The 16932-nt window shown below is 38.4% G+C and overlaps 1 protein-coding gene and 1 long non-coding RNA gene across 2 annotated transcripts in view; one reads left to right on the top strand and one right to left on the bottom strand.

The window, feature by feature from the left end:
- LOC123283956 (large ribosomal subunit protein uL15m-like) overlaps nucleotides 1-16932 on the top strand; it is a 64954-nt gene that overhangs the window by 32098 nt on the left and 15924 nt on the right.
- On the bottom strand, nucleotides 100-12514 carry LOC123283984 (uncharacterized). Its single transcript, XR_006524809.2, has 2 exons — nucleotides 10439-12514; nucleotides 100-10070 (listed from the first exon to the last, which is right to left on the bottom strand). It is a non-coding gene; the product is annotated as an uncharacterized lncRNA (long non-coding RNA).

Genomic DNA, 16932 nt, shown 5'->3' with positions numbered 1-16932 from the left:
CAGTTTGACCATTTATTGCTAGACATAGAAACGTAACTAATTTTTGCATATTGACCTCATATCTGCAATCTTGCTATACTCACTTAAAAGTTCTAGTAGCTTTTATTTGTAGATTCCTTAGGGTTTTCTTAGACAATTATGCACTTGAAAATAAACACAGTTTTACTTCTTTTCCAATCTGCATGTTTGATTTTTTCTTTTGCCTTACGGTACTGTCTAGGACATCCAATAGAAGTGGTAGGTAAACATTGTTGCTTCATTCCAGATCTTAGGGTAAAAGCATTCAGTCGTGCATCCTGAAATATAAGGTCAACTGTAGGGTTTTTGTAGATACTCGTTATCAGGTGGAAAGAATTCCCTTTTATTCCTTGTTGGCTGAGAGTTATTGTACTGAATGAATCTTTGTGCATCGAATGTTTTTATATATATATTAAAATGATTATTTTTTCTTTAGTTTGTTAATATGGTAAACTATATTAATTGACTTTAACATTAAGTCAACTTTGCATTCCTGGGTTAAACCCCACTTGGTCATGGTATATTTTGTTTTTTCACTCAATTCATGATAAGTTGTTTGTTCAAAAATTGTGCAGAATTTTTCCATCTATTTTCATGAGGGATATTGGTTTATAGTTCTTTTTTCTTGTAATGTCTTTATCTGGTTTTGGTATCAGGATAATGTTGGCTTCATAAAGTGAGTTGGACGGTATTCCTTCCTCTTTAAAAGTCTGGAAGATTTTGCGTAGAACTGGTATACTCCCTCCTGGGATGTTTGGAAGAAGGTGGGGGGGAAATAGGGAAATGCTTGTCAAGGGGTACAAACTTGTAGTTATAAGACAAATAACCTTTGGGTCCTATTGTACAGCATAGTGATTATAGTTAATAATACTGTATTGTATACTTGAAATTTTTTAAGAGAGTAGTTTTGTTTGAGGAAGATTAGCTCTGAGCTAGCATCTGCCACCAATCTTCCTCTTTTTGCTGAGGAAGATTGGCCCTTAGCTAACATATGTGCCCATCTTCCTCTACTTTACATGTGGGACGCCTGCCACAGCATGGCTTGATAAGTGGTTCCCATGTCCGTGCCCAGGATCCGAACCGGTGAACCCTGGGCCGCTAAAGCAGATCACGCAAACTTAACTGCTATGCCACTGGGCCAGCCCCAAGACAGTAGATCTGAAGTGTTCTCACCACACACAACAAAAAAGTAACTATGATGGATGTGTTAGTTAACTTGACTGTAATAATCATTTCACAATGTATATGTATATCAACTGTTTGCATTGTACACCTTAAGTACATGCAATTTTTATTGTCAATTATACTTCTGTAAAGTTTGAAAAAAAATGTTTAGTAGAATTCACCCATAAAGTCATCTAGGCCTGAAGTGGAAATCACTTTCCTTAGTAGGCATAAAGCTAGTTATGTTCTTTATATCTTTTTATTAAGGGTAAAAAAAACAGCTTTATTGAGATATAATTTACATACCATACCACTCACCCATTACAAGTGTACAATTCAGTGGGTTTTGATATATTACATTATTGATTTTTTAAAATTGTGGTAAAATATATTCAACATAAAATTTGTCATTTTAACCATTTTTAAGTGTACAATTCAGTAGCACTAATTCCATTCAAAATGTTGTGCAGCCTTCACCACTATTTTCAAAACTTTTTCATCACCGCCAACAGAAAGTCTGTAATTGTTAAGCAATAAGTCTCCACCCTACCCTCTCTCTAACCCCTGGTTATGTCTACTCTACTTTCTATTTCTATGAATTTGCCTATTCTAGATACTTCATATAAGTGGATTCATACAGTATTTGTCCATTTGCATGGCTTATTTCATTTAGCATAATGTTTTCAGTGTTCATCCATGTTGTGTCATGTATCAGATCTTTATTCCTTTTTATCATTGAATAATATACCTTTGTACATATGCACTACATTTTGCTTATCCTTTCATCTGTGGATGGACACTTGGATTGTTTTCACCTTTTGGTTTTAGTGAATAATGCTTCAGTGAACATTGACATAAAAATATCTGTTTGAGTCCCTGCTTTGAACTCCTTTGGATATATACTTTCAGCTTTCAACATCTGACCATGATGCGTCTTGGTGTAGCCCTCCTTTCATTTATCCGACTTCGAGTTTGTTGAGCTTCAGGGATATATATTGTTTTTATCATATTTGGGAAGTTTTCGATCACTACATAGTCAATATTTTTCTGCTCTTTTCTCTCTCTCCTCTCCTTCTGTTACTTCCATTACACATAGGTTGGTGTGCCTAATGGTGTTCCACAATTCTCTAAGGCTCTGTTCATTTTTCCTCGTTCTTTTTTCTCTCTGCTCCTCAGATTGCATAATCTCCATCAGTCTGTGTTTAAGTTTTCTGGTTTGTCCATCTTTCGGTTCAGATTTATTGTTGGGCTCCTTTAGTGAGTGATTGTCCAGCCACACCCTTGATGTTCTCTCCAGAACAGATTTTCTCATTTTTTTGTAATGTAGATAGGTTGAGAACTTTCAAATCTTCAATTTTGGTTTCTTTTTCTAACTTGCACCTCAAAACTCTTCCAGCCTCTACCCATTCCCCAGTTCTAAAGCCACTTCCACAATTTTAAGTATCTGTTACAGCAGCACCCTACATCCTGGTACCAAAATCTGTATTAGTTTGCTAGGGCTGCCTTAACAAATTACCACAGACTGGGGGGCTTAAACTACAGAAATTAATTTTTTCACAGTTCTGGAGGTGAGGAGTCCAAGATCAAGTTGTGGGCAGAGCTGTTTCTTCTGAGGCCTCTCTCCTTGTTTTGTAGGTTACTGTCTTCTCCCTGTGTCTTCACGAGGTCTTGCCTTTAGACGAGTCTTTGTCCAAATTTCTTCTTCTTGTTTGGACGCCAGTCATCTTGGATTAGAGCCCATCCTAATGACCTCATTTTAGCTTAATTACCTCATTAAAGACCTTTTCTCCAAATACAATCACATTATGAGGTACTGGGAGTTAGGACTTCAACATACGAATTTTTCAGGAACACACTTCAGCCCGTGACATACTTCCTGGTATGGAACCTGCATCCTGTCAGCAAGCTGGGGTGTGGGTGCTCAGGGCCCGGTGTTTTCAACCTGCTCCTACCTGTGGTAGAGTTCCACCTTCCAAGTAGGGGCTACTTGGGGTAACAGAGCCCCAGTCCTCTTGGCTACATTTGCCTGGAATAGAACTTCTGCAACATGAAGCTGAGAACGTTAGAGACTGCAGCAGCCTGCTCTCCCAGGGAGAAACTCTCACCCTAGACTGCGAGCTAAGAGGAGAGAGAGGGTCTCATTTTCTTGTAAAGCTAGATCACTCCGACTTGTAGGAGGGGTGGAGGTAGGAGTGGGACATGGCTCAAATGGCACAGACTTGCTGTTTTTACCCAGATTTACTAGATTTTCCTGAATAAATGTTTTTTAATTTGCTGTATGCCATTAGGACAATTTCCAGAAAATTTAAATTTAAAAATAATAATGATTTTTACCATTTTTCTTTTTTTGAGGAAGATTATCCCTGAGCTAACATCTGCTGCCAGTCCTCCTCTTTTTTTGCTGAGGAAGACTGGCCCTGAGCTAACATCTGTGCCCATCTTGCTCTACTTTATATGTGGGATGCCTACCACAGCATGGCTTGCCAAGTGGTGCCATGTCCACACCCAGGATCCGAAGCGGCGAACCCCGGGCCGCCAAAGTGCAATGTGCGAACTTAACCACTGTGCCACAGGCTGGCTCCAATTTTGATCATTTAAATGATCGTTTCATGGGGAAATGTTCTGCCGAGCTCCTTATACCACCATTCTGGAAGTCCTGTCTCTATTACTTCTTGAGTCAACTTGGCTAGTTTGTGTCTTTCAAGGAATTTGTCTATTCAATCTAAGTCATTAGTTTGTTGGCGTAAAATTGTCTACTCTATTCCCGTATCACTTTTAATGTTTGAAGGTTCTGTAGTGATGTCTTCTCTCTCTTTCCTGATATTATTTATTTGTGTGTTTTCTCTTTTTTATCCTTATAGGACTTGCTTGAGATTTGTCAATTTATTGATCTCAGACAAATCGTTTTTGGTTTAATTGGTTTTCTCTCCTTTTTGGTTGTTTTTTATTTTTATTGATTTCTTTTATTTACTTTTTTCCTACTTATTTGGGTTTATTTTGGTCTTCTTTTTCTGGCTTCTTAAGCTTTAACCATAGTTTTGAGAATTTTCTTCTCTTCTAATATGAGTTTTTAATGCTATAAATTTTCCTCTAAGAACTGCCTGGCTATACCCCACAAATTTTGATATGTCATGCTTTCATTTCCATTCTATTCAAAATATTTTAAAATTTCTTCTGGGATTTGTTCTTTGATGCATGAGGTATTTAGAAATACGTTTAGATTCCATATATATGCGGATTTTTCAGTTATCTTTTTTTTTTTTTAAGATTTTATTTTTTTCCTTTTTCTCCCCAAAGCCCCCTGGTACATAGTTGTATATTCTTCGTTGTGGGTCCTTCTAGTTGTGGCGTGTGGGACGCTGCCTCAGCGTGGTTTGATGAGCAGTGCCATGTCCGCGCCCAGGATTCAAACCAACGAAACACTGGGCCGCCTGCAGCGGAGCGCGCGATGTTAACCACTCGGCCACGGGGCCAGCCCCTCAGTTCTCTTTCAAATACTGTTTTCTCTGAGTTTGAAAATTTTTGTAATTGAGGTCACATTGGTTTTTAATATTGTGTAAATTTCAGGTGTACATCATTATATTTCAGCTTCTGTATAAGTTACATCATGTCCACCACCAAAAGTCTAGTTTCCATCTGTCACCATATATATGTGCCCCTTTACCCCTTTTGGCCTTCCCCCACCCTCTTCTCCTTTGGTAACCACCAATCTGTTCTCTGTTTCTGTGTGTGTGTTTGTTTGTTTATATTCCACATGAGTGAAATCATACAGTATTTGTCCTTCTCTGTCTAACATTTCACTTAGCATAATACCCTCAAGGTCCATCCATGTTGTCGCAAATGGCACAATTCCGTCTTTTTTATGGCTGGGTAGGATTCCATTGTGTACATATACCACATCTTTATCCATCATCTGTTGATGGGCACTTAGGTTGCTTCCCGGTTGTGGCTATTGTGAATAATGCTGCAATGAACATAGGGGTACATGTATCTTTTCAAATTAGTGTTTTCGTCTTCTTTGGATGTCTACCCCGAAGTGGAATAGCTGGATTGTATGGTAGTTCTATTCTTAATATTTTGAGAAATCCCCATACTGTTTTCCGTAGCGGCTGTAGCAGTTTGCATTCCCACGAGCAGTATATGAGGCTCCCCTTTTCTCCACATCCTCTGCAACTCTTGTTATTTCGTGTCATTTTAGTAATAGCCATTCCGATGGATGTCAGGTGATATCTCATTGTAGCTTTGGTTTGCATTTCTCTAATTATCAGTGATGTTGAACATCTTTTCTTTTCTTTCCGTTTTGGAGAAGATTAGCCCTGAGCTAACTTCTGCTGCCAATCCTCCTTTTTTTGCTGAGGAAGACTGGCCCTGAGCTAACATCCGTGCCCATCTTCCTCTATTTTATGTGGGATGCCTGCCACAGCCTGGCTTGAGAAGCATTGTGTAGGTCTGCCCCCGGGATCTGAACTGGAGACCCCAGGTTGCCAAAGTGGAAGGTGTGAACTTAACCGCTGTGCCAACGGGCCGTCCCCTGAACATCTTTTCATGTGCCTGTTGGCCATCTGTAAATCTTCTTTGGAAAAATGTTCATATCCTCTGCCCATTTTTTGATTGGATTGTTTGTTTTGTTGTTGTTGAGTTGTGTGAGTTCTTTATATATTTTGGAAATTAACCCCTTATTGGATATATGACTTGCAAATACTTTGTCCTAGTTGGTGGGTTGTCTTTTCATTTTGTTGATGGGGAAGACTTTTAGTTTGATGTAGTCCTGTTTGTTAATTTTTTTCTTTGTTTCCAGTGCCTGAGGAGACATGGTATTCAAAAAGATACTGCTAAGACTAATGTTGAAGAGCATACTGCCTATGTTTTCAGCTAGGAGTATTATGGTTTCATGTCTTACAATCATCTCTTTAATCCATTTTGAGTTGATTTTTGTGTATGGTGTAAGATAATAGTCTACTTTCATTCTTTTGCCTGTGGCTGTCCAGTTTTCCCAACACCATTTATTGAAGAGACTTTCCTTTCTCTATTGTCTGTACCTAGCTCCTTTGTCGAAAATTAGCTGTCCGTAAATGTGTGGTTTTATTTCTGGACTCTCAGTTCTGTTCCATCGAGCTGTGTGTGTGTTTTGTACCAGTACCATGCTGTTGTGATTACTGTAGTTTTGTAGTATGTTTTGAATTCAGAGATTGTGATACCTCCAGCTTTGTTGGTTTTTCTCGAGATTGCTTTGGCTTGTTATTAGTTTCTAATGTAATACCATTGTGGCCAGAAAGCATAGTTTTTATTATTTGAATTCTTTTACATTTATTGAGACTTTCTTTACGGCCAATCTTACCGTCTATCTTGGTCAGTGATCCAGTTGTATTTGGGAAAATGTTAGGTAGAATGTTGGTTGATAGAGTTATTCAAGTCTTCCTTTACTGATTTTTCTGTCTACTTCATTTGTCATTTATTGAGAGAAGGGTATTGACATCTCTAATAGTGGCTATAATTGTGGATTGGTGCAGTTCTTTTAATTTTATCATTTTCTGTTTTATGTATCTTGAAGTTCTGTCATTAGGTGAATATGTATTTAGTGTTGTTCTTCTTTTCCATACAATTTGACAGTCTCTACCTTTTCGTGACAGTCTCTATCTTTTCATGTTTCAAAAATCTCTACCTTTTGATTTTTTTTTTACAGCATTCACAGTTAAAATGATTACTGGTTGTTGTGATTAAAGTGGTCAAATGCACCATTGTGCTATTTATTCATTCTCTTTCTTATTTGTGATCTCTTTGTATTTTTTTTCTACCTTCTTTTAGAAGGCAGAAAATTTTACATTTTCTAATTCCATTTAATCTCCTTTATTCACTTGTTAGGAATAAGTCAATATTCTTTTCATATTATCTGTACTCTTTGTTTTCTTTATTTTATAAGTTGTTTTAGGGTTTATATTAGACATCTTTCACTTATTACGCTCTACCTTCTGATCATATTATTATCCTTCATGTATAGTATAAGCTCATTACAATAGTTTACTTTGATTTCACCTTTCCTAGATTTTAGGTTATTGTGGATATACATTTTATTTCTACATATATTAGTAACCCCACATGCATTGTTACATTTTTGTTTTAACCAGTCAGTAATGTTTTAAAGATATTTAAAAATTAGGGAAAAGTGTATTTTGTATTTACTCACAAACTTTCCGTTTCTAGTGCTCTTTATTTCCTTGTGTATATCCAGATTTATAGTTGGTATCATTTTTCTTCTGTCTGGAGGATTTTCTTTAATATTTATTATAATGCTGGGCTGCTGGTGATGAATTTTAGCTTTGATATGTCTGAAATAGTATTTATTTCATTTTCATTTCTGAAATGTATGTTTACTGTATATAGAATTCTGGGCAACCATTATTTTTCTTTCAGCTCTTTAAAGGTGTTGCTCCGTTGTCTTCTGGCTTTCATTCAATCCAGTGAGAAGTCTGCTGTAATTCTCATTTTTCTTCTGTACACGTGTCTTTTTTTGGGCTGCTTTTAAGTTTTTTCCTTATCACTGATTTTAAGCAGTACGATTATGATGTGCATTGGTGTAGTTTTCTTTGTTTCTTCTGCTTGGGGTTCATTGAGCTTCTTGGAAATATGAGTTTATGGTTTTCATTAAATTTGGAAAAATTTCATCTGTAAGTCCTTCAAAATTTTTTGTCCTATCCCTCTCCTCCTTTTTGGGAGTGCAGTTATATCTATATTAGGGCACATGATGTTTTTCTATAGCTCACTGATATTTGTTTTTTTCCAATCTTTCCTCTCTCTCATTTTAGATGATTTCTGTTGTCTTTAAGTTCATTAATCTTCTTCTACAGTGTCTAACCTGTTGATAATTTTAACCATACTATTTTTCTTCTCAGACATTGTATTTTCACTTGTAGATGTTTATTTGTGGTTTGTTTTGTTTGTTTCCTTTTAGATTAACAAAGGTTCTTTTACCATGCTAAAAATATAAAATATACCATCTTAACCATTTATAAGTGTAGCACAATTCAGTAGTGTTAAGTAAATTCATATTGCTGAGGAATAGATTTCTTTTACATCTTCCATATCTCCTTAAAATGCTCATCTTTCATCCTTTTTGAACATATGAACTATATTTATACTAAGTGTTTAAACGTTCTTGCCAACTATTTCTGTCATCTCTGGGTCTGTTCATATTGATTGATTTTTCTTTTTATTTTAGGTCTTATTTTCCTGTCTTGCATATCTGGTAATTTTTTTTTGTCAAGTGCCACATATTGTGAATTTTATTTTCTTAGTTGTTGGAGTTTCTGTATTTTTTTTCTAAAATATTTTCAGGCTTTGTTTTGAGATTCAGTTAAGCCATTTGTAATCAACTCTGCCATTTTGAGGCTTGCTGTCTTGCTTTCTTAGGTGGGTCCAGTACAACTTTTACTATAGGACTAATTTGGTCCCAACACTGATGTGATACCCTTTTGAGAATGTCCTTGTATTAGGAGGTTCTTTTTATTTGGCTAGTGGGAATATAGAGTATTACCAGCCCTGTGTGAGTTCTGGGATGGCTAGCTTGAATCTTTCTCATGGTCTTTCACTGGCCTTGAGTAGTTTCCTCACACACCTGCATTGATCAGTACTCATTTGGAGCTCTTCCTGTGCAGATCTGTCTTCTCTCATACTTCATCCCATAAATGCTCATAAGATTTCCTTGTATGAACTCTGTATCTTTAGCTCCTGGAACCAGCAGGCTCCGTTTGGGTACTTCCTGCCTGCACACAGCCTAAAAATTCTCTCCAGGCTGTAAGCTGGGGCAATAATATGGCTCACATCTTTTGTTTCATTTCTCTCAGAGATCATTATCTTTCACTGACTGTTGTCTAATATCTGGACACCACTGTATGTTTTGTCCGGTTTCTTAGTTGTGTGTGGTGGGAGGATAAGTCTTGTTGTTTTCTTTTTAATCCAGTTGTTTTCCCCCGTCATTGCTAGAACCCCAAATCTCAAAAATACTGCATCTTGATAGCAGATACATACAGATGTAGTAAAACTACAAAGAAAAGCACAAGAAGGATAAATTCTCAATTCAGAATAGTGGTTACTTCTGGGGAAGCTGGGAGAAAGAGGAATGTGATTAGGTATAAAAAGAGACCTATAGGGGGCCAGCCCCATGGCCGAGTGGTTAAGGTCATGCTCTCCACTTCCACGGCCTGGGGTTCGCTGGTTCGGATCCGGGGCATAGACCTACACACCGCTCATCAAGCCATGCTGTGGCAGCCTCCCACATAGAAGAACTAGAATGACTTATAACTAGGATATAGAACTATGCACTGGGGCTTTGGGGAGAAAAAAAAGAGGAAGGTTGGCAACAGATGTTAGCTCAGGGCCAATCTTCCTCACCAAAAAGCGTGCAAAAACAAGACCTATGACTATTTTTATAATATTTTATTTCATAAGCAGGGTATTGGGCACATAGGTATTTGGCTTAGTGTTAGTCACATTTAATATCAGTCCTGAAATATTTCGCAATTGAAAGATTTCAAACAGAACAAAGGATTAAGTTTTTTAAAAAGACAAACTGGAAATACTAGAAGAAAAAGCAGGTATGTCTTAGTGGTGTCTATAACCTTGATTGAACCTTTTACTCCCTCTACAAATGGATGTATAATATGTAAGAAATAGTCTTCAAATTAATATTATCAATCATTCATAAAAAACATTGAGCCGGTCTTGTGCCCATTTCTTTGATTTTTGCTCTGAGAAGTTGATATGGAGAATATATGTATTTCCAGACTGTTCTTGACTTTTAGAAAAGTTTAAGGCAACTTGACTGAAGTGAGCCAACTAGAATCCTGAGTAGGGAGAATGAGGTCACATTCTGTGGATTCATTCTTCCAGGTCTGCAAAACAGTAAGAAACCATTTCCTCAGTATTAGAGGGATCAGATAGCGGCAAGACTCACCAAACTGTCTTCTATTTCTACCATATGCCTCCCAGAGGAACCAGAACTAGCAATTCTAATGGCCTTGCACAGTTGTAGGAGAACTCCTGCCACTAGCACGCATGTATCTATGACTTTCCCTCCTTTATATTTTCCCCTGTGAACATGAAGGACTATAGTAGTAGTTAATTATGTTTTCCGAATATTTCTGATTCTCTGCCTTCCAGGACATGGTAGGACTGCAATTCCCAGAGTCTTGGTTTGGGTGGGGTCATGTGAATAGTTCTGGTTAATCAAGTATAGGTGGAAGAAATCTGTGTCACTTACAGACTAGAGCTTTTCATTGCTGGTGTGAGGCCCTTCAGAATCTTACTTCCTTTTGTCACAGCAACCTGCAAGTTTCAGTTTGGTGGCTGCTCTCTCAGCCTGGGTCCTGGAATTAGATAAAAACTAGAGTTCCCAGATGATCCTTGATGAGATTATGATATAATCAAGAAATAAACCTTTGCTGAGAAAGTGCTAAAAATTCCTTTGTATCATTCAGTTCAAATGTCCCTTCAGAGAGGCAGTCCTTGACCACGCAGTCTAAAACCCACCACAAATATCAGTTGCTGTCTAACACAATCCCCTGTTTAATTGTCTTCATAGTACTCTTTACTTTCAGAAATGGTTTTATCTATCTGCACTTCTTTATTCTATTCCCCACCCCCTGCCCAAAAAAGCCCCCAGAATACTCCATGAGAATAGAAGACTTGCCTGTTTGATTCACTGCAGTATTCCCAGCACTTTGAGGATAGAGAGACATGAAAGAATCAGATTAGCCTAATTCTTATAGGCCATGGTAAGTGCAGTGTGAAGTCACTGAAGGGTAATGAGACTCTGACTACTTTTGGAGAATGGACTGGAAGCGGGCAACAGTGGAAGTGAAAGTAGATCAGTCAGTAAACTCTAGCATTGTTCTAGGCAAGATAAAGGGGGGTTGAACAAGTATGGTGTTTGTAGATCAAAAAGATAGGTCTTGTTTATGTGGGAATTAGGGAAGAGAAGCATCAAGAAGACTCTTAGGTTGCTGGCTTTAGTAACTAGATAAATGGAGGTGCCATTTAATGAGATGGGGAATATAAGGGAAGAGCACTTTGGGGGGACTGTGGCAGAGAGTTGGATATCTAGAATTTCCTTTTGACTATGTTATGAAGACATCCTAGTCAAGATATCAATTAAACAGCTAGGTACTGTCCATGAAAATAATCCATAACCAATCTATAAACGAAAATTTGGGTGAATTTGTTCTGAGCTGAAATCTGAGGACCATGGCCCGGGGCCTTTCTTCCCACAGGAAGAAAAGGCACCAAAGAAGTGAGGTGTACAGAGTGGTTATATATCCACAAGCAGGACGTTTCACATATGATTGAAATGTCCCTCCCACAATAGTCACAAGATTGCCCTGTCAGCACAGCACTTGATGGACACAGCAGGTAGTAGGTCTGCTATCTCAGAGGGCGTAGCAGGAGGCAAGTCTGTTGTCTTGAGCTGGGCAGTCACAGGTGAGCACAGCAATCAGTTTCTAGCCTAAGGAAAGACACTTAAGCCTTAAGGAGATGCCAACTTTGGGAGAGGGAGGGAAGTTGCACCTTTATCTCAAGGGCCTTTGTTCTTGCCATAGGGAATATCTAAAGCAGATATACAATGCATGCTCAACAGCCACGGTCAGGCCCTTTTGGAAAGACAAGGTCAGGCCGAATTAGGTTTACACCAAATGGCTTCCTCATATTCTCCAATATATCCTATTGCTTGCCATTTTTATTTGTCAATACAAACAAGTTGAACTCAGATTTGGGATGCAGATATAAACCTGAGAATTTATAAACCATTTAAGATCACCTGTGTTGGGGAAGTGGGAGAATTCCCCCCCCCCCCTTTTTTTTTAAGGTTCTTATGGCTGGTCAAATAATTTAAAAGGCAGGTTAGCAGGAGAAAAATCAAACAAAGTTTAATAGCATGTATACATGGGAGAAACTCAGGAGAAACAGTAACTCAGTCATCTGGCTGAGGCTGCCTGTTTAAATTTCTTCAGCTACAGACAAGGAGGATGTTGGGGGTAGTGATTTGGAGCTTCAAAGGGGAGGAAGGCAACTCCTGGAAATGGAAAAGCAAATGTTTGGTAAATAGAACTTTGATAAGAATGGGCTTAGCAAGGATCCTCCCAGTCTACCAGATACCCAGAGTTATCTAAGGTGATGGCTTGTCCTGGGGACTGGCCTTTATTTTAAATTTCTTTTAGGCAGTTGGGGAGAAGGTGGAATGTTCTTCCTGAGTCTTCTGAGCCTTTATTTTCTTCAGCTTGAAATAATCCACATACCAGAGTGGTGCATCTTGTGGTGGGCCGGTGGCGGGGGGGGGGGGCGGGGGTCGGGTCATGCCCTGAACCCCATCACCTGCATAGGAAAAATAGATTTCAACATTTAGGGGTTAGATAGTATAAGAGGAGCCACTAAAAGTGAGAGAAGCATGGGCTATCCAGAAACCCAACAAGAAAAGTATTTCAAGGAGCAAGTGCTCAACTGCTTTGAATGCTGCTAAGAACTCATTTAAGAGAACAGAGAATTTATATTTTTTTCAGCTTTATTGAGGTACAATTAACATTAAAAAATTGTACATATTTAATGTATACATTGTGATGAAGTTGGACAATATGCTTACACCCATGATACCATCACCACAATCCTGGTAATAAATATATCCATCACCTCCAAAAGATTTCTTACGTCCCTTTGCTTTTGTGTGTGTGTGTGGGAAGAACATTTAACATAAGACTTATCCTCTTAAGTTTATAATGTTGTAGATCTCTAGAACTTATGTATCCTGCATAACTAAAACTTTATGCTGAACAACAACTCTCCATTTTCCCCACTCCCGTCCCCTGGCAACCAGCAATCTATTTTCTGTTTGTCTAAGTTTGACTATTTTAGATACCTCCTGTAGGAGAAATCATGCTATATTTGTCATTCTGTGACTGACTTGTTTCAGTCAGCATAATATCTTTTTTTTTATTGAGTTAATGATAGGTTACCATCTTGTGTGATTTCAGTTGTACATTAATGTTTGTCATTCGTGTTGTAGGTGCACCATCTCACCCTTTGTGCCCGCCCCCACCCCACCTTTCCCCTGGTAGCCACTAATCTGTTCTCTTTGTCCACATTTTTAAATTCCTCCTATGAGTGGAGTCATACAGAGATTATCCTTCTCTAACTGGCTTATTTCACTTAACGTAATTCCCTCAAGGTCCATCCATGTTGTTGCAAATGGGATGATTTTGTTCTGTTTTGCAGCTGAGTAGTATTCCATTGTATATATATATACCACAACTTCTTTATCCATTCATCTGTTGATGGGCACTTAGGTTGCTTCCATGTCTTGGCTATTGTAAATAATGCTGCAGTGAACATTGGGGTGCATAGGACTTTTGGGATTGCTGACTTCAAGCTCTTTGGATAGATACCCAGTAGTGGAATGGCTGGATCGTATGGTAGTTCTATTTTTAGTTTTTTGAGGAATCTCCATACTGTTTTCCATAGTGGCTGCAGTAGTTTGCATTCCCACCAGCAGTGTATGAGGGTTCCATTCTCTCCAGAACCTCTCCAACATTTGTTACTATTAGCTTTAGATATTTTTGTCATTCTAATGGGTGTAAGTTGATATCTCAGTGTAGTTTTCATTTGCATTTTCCTGATGATCAGCGATGATGAGCGTCTTTTCATGTGCCTATTAGCCATCTGTATATCATCTTTGGAGAAATGTCTGTTCATGTCTCCAGCCCATTTTTTGATCGGGTTGTTTGATTTTTTGTTGTTGAGTTGTGAGAGTTCCTTATATATTATGGATATCAAGCCTTTGTCAGATATATGACTTGCAAATATTTTTTCCCAGTTAGTGGGTTGTTTTTTTGTTTCAATCCTGTTTTATGTGCCTTGAAGAAGCTCTTTAGCCTGATGAAGTCCCATTTGTTTACTCTTTCTATTGTTTCCCTTCTCTGAGAAGACATGGTGTCCGAAAAGATCCTTTTAATACTGATGTCAAAGAGTGTACTGCCTACGTTTTCTTCTAGAAGCCTTATGGTTTCAGGTCTCACCTTTAGGTCTTTGATCCATTTTGAGTTTATTTTAGTGAATGGTGAAAAAGAATGGTCAGTTTCCATTCTTTTACATGTGGCTTTCCAGTTTTCCCAGCACCATTTTTGGAAAAGACTTTCTTTTCTCCATTGTATGCACTCAGCTCCTTTGTCGAAGATAAGCTGTCCATAGATGTGTGGTTTTATTTCTGGGTTTTCAATTCTATTCCATTGATCTGTTCACCTGTTTTTGTACCAGTACCATGCTGTTTTGATTACTGTAGCTTTGTAGTAAGTTTTGAAGTCAGGGATTGTGATGCCTCCCGTTTTGTTCTTTTTTCTCAGGATTGCTTTAGCAATTCGGGGTCTTTTGTGGCCCCATGTAAATTTTAGGATTCTTTGTTCTAATTCTGTAAAGAATGTCATTGGGATTCTGATGAGATAGCGTTGAATCTGTAGATTGCTTTAGGTAGAACGGACGTTTTAACTATGTTTATTCTTCCCATCCATGTACATGGAATGTCTTTCCATCTCCTTATGTCGTCATCCAATTCTCTCAGAAAGGCCTTGCAATTTTCATTATATAGGTCCTTCACTTCCTTGGTTAAATTTACCCCGAGGTATTTTATTCTTTTTGTTGCGATTGTGAATGGTATTCAGTTAGCATAATATCTTCCGGGTCCATCTATGCTTTTACAAATGGTAGTATTTCCTTAATTTTTAAGTTTGAATAATGTTTAATTGTGTGTATATCCCACATTTTCCTCATTTTCTTTATCCGCTTGTCTATTGATGGACATTTGAGTTGTTTCTATATCTTGACTATTGTGAATAATGCTGCAATAAATGTGGGAGTGTAGATATCTCTTCACAATCCTAATTTCAAGTCTTTGCACATATACCCAGGAGTAGAATTGCAGGATCATGTGGTAGCCTATTTTAATGTGGTTTGTTTTGGTGAGGAAGATTGACCCTGAGCTAACACACCTGTTGCCAATCTTCCTCTTTTTGCTTGAGGAAGACTGTCGCTGAGCTAACATCTGTGCTAATCTTCCTCTACTGTATGTGGGATGCTTTCACAGCGTGGCTTGACGAATGGTGCTAGGTCCATGCCCAGGATCTGAACCTCCGAACCCCAGGTCGCCAAAGTGGAGCACACGAACTTAACCACTATGCCAACGGGTTGGCCCCAATCTTCCTCTACTTTTTGTACATGGGATGCCACCACAGAGTGGCTTGATGAATGGTGTGTCGGCCCACACCTGGGATCTGAACCCATGAAACCCCAGCTGCCAAAGTGGAGCGAATGAACTTCACCACTATACTACCAGGCCAGCCTCTATTTTTAATTTCTCTTTTTTTTTGAGGAAGACTGGCCCTAAGCTAACATCTGCTGCCAATCTTCCCCTTTGTGCTTGAGGAAGAGAGGCCTTGAACTAACATCTGTGCCAATCTCCCTCTATTTTATATGTGGGTTGCTACCACAGCATGGCTTGACAAGCGGTGAATGTCTGCACCCAGGATCTGAACCTGCAAACCTGGGCTGCAGAAGCGGAGAGAGCTGAATTTAACCACTACACCACCGGGCCAGCCCCTACTTTTAATTTTTTGAGGAACCTCCATACTGTTTTCCATAGTGGCTGCACCATTTTGCATTCCCACCAACAGTGTACAAGGGTTCCAATTTCTCCACATCCTTGCCAACACTTGCCATTTTCTGTTTTTTGGTAATAGTCATCCTAACATTTGTGGGTGATATCTCAATTGTGATTTTGATTTGCATTTCTTATCAGATTTGGCAATATGGAGGTTATTCATAGGAAAACATATGAATCAAAGAGGAGGAAAAGAGAGTCCACGTAGAACTCTCAAGAAGTTTTGCTATGAAAGCAAGCAGAGAAATAAGCTCAGCGAGAGGGATTACGGGGTAAAGAAAAGTGGTGTTTTGTCTTTGTTTTTTTAAGATGAGCGATTTTACAACATTTTTTATGATGAAGAGACCATCCAGCCTGAGGAGAGATTGATGATGCAGTAAAGAGAGGGGATACGGAAAACAACTAAACCCCTAACTAGGTGGCAGACGTAGGAGTCCATATCACAGCTGGAAAGACTGAACATTAACAGAAGAAAAGCCACTTCCTTCTCTTTACTATGATGCAGAAGATAAATGCAGTTGTAGGAAGGATTGTACATTTCGTGGTGGGATGTGGGAGAAATTCCCTATCTCGTGACTTTTTTCTGAAGTATAAAGGAAAATCATTGGCCAAGAGAGAACATACAAAATAGTCATCGCGGAGAGCGAAAAAGTAAGTTTCCTAAAACCCTGGAAAAGGATGACCGGCTTAAGGTTTGTGATCATGAATTTAAAGAAAGCTTGTCAGCCTGAAAGCCAGTTCTTTGTGGCCAGGAAAGAGGGCAATAATGAAAAGTGTTCTAGAGAGAGCAAATACAGTAATTGTTGTAGCTTCTTATTTACCCTAAATGATCACTTAAAGTGTATAAGTACATTATAATCTATAACAATGTTAAAGAAAATATATAGCTAACAGAAGTTGGCAAGTAGAAGGAGCAAAGAAGTGTGAGAGGTTAGGTGTGTAAGTATCTTCATCTCGCACAGAGTGAGGAGCTAATGTATAATTTTGACAGTTGAAAATCCAAAAAACAGATGTTTGAAGTACTTACCTTATTTAAATTATACGGTTTATCATAAAAT

Source organism: Equus asinus, chromosome 12 (assembly GCF_041296235.1).
Source record: "Equus asinus isolate D_3611 breed Donkey chromosome 12, EquAss-T2T_v2, whole genome shotgun sequence".
Lineage (NCBI taxonomy): Eukaryota > Metazoa > Chordata > Mammalia > Perissodactyla > Equidae > Equus > Equus asinus.
The sequence above is the reverse complement of the archived record's forward strand: the minus strand, read 5'-3'. Positions and strand labels throughout refer to the sequence as shown.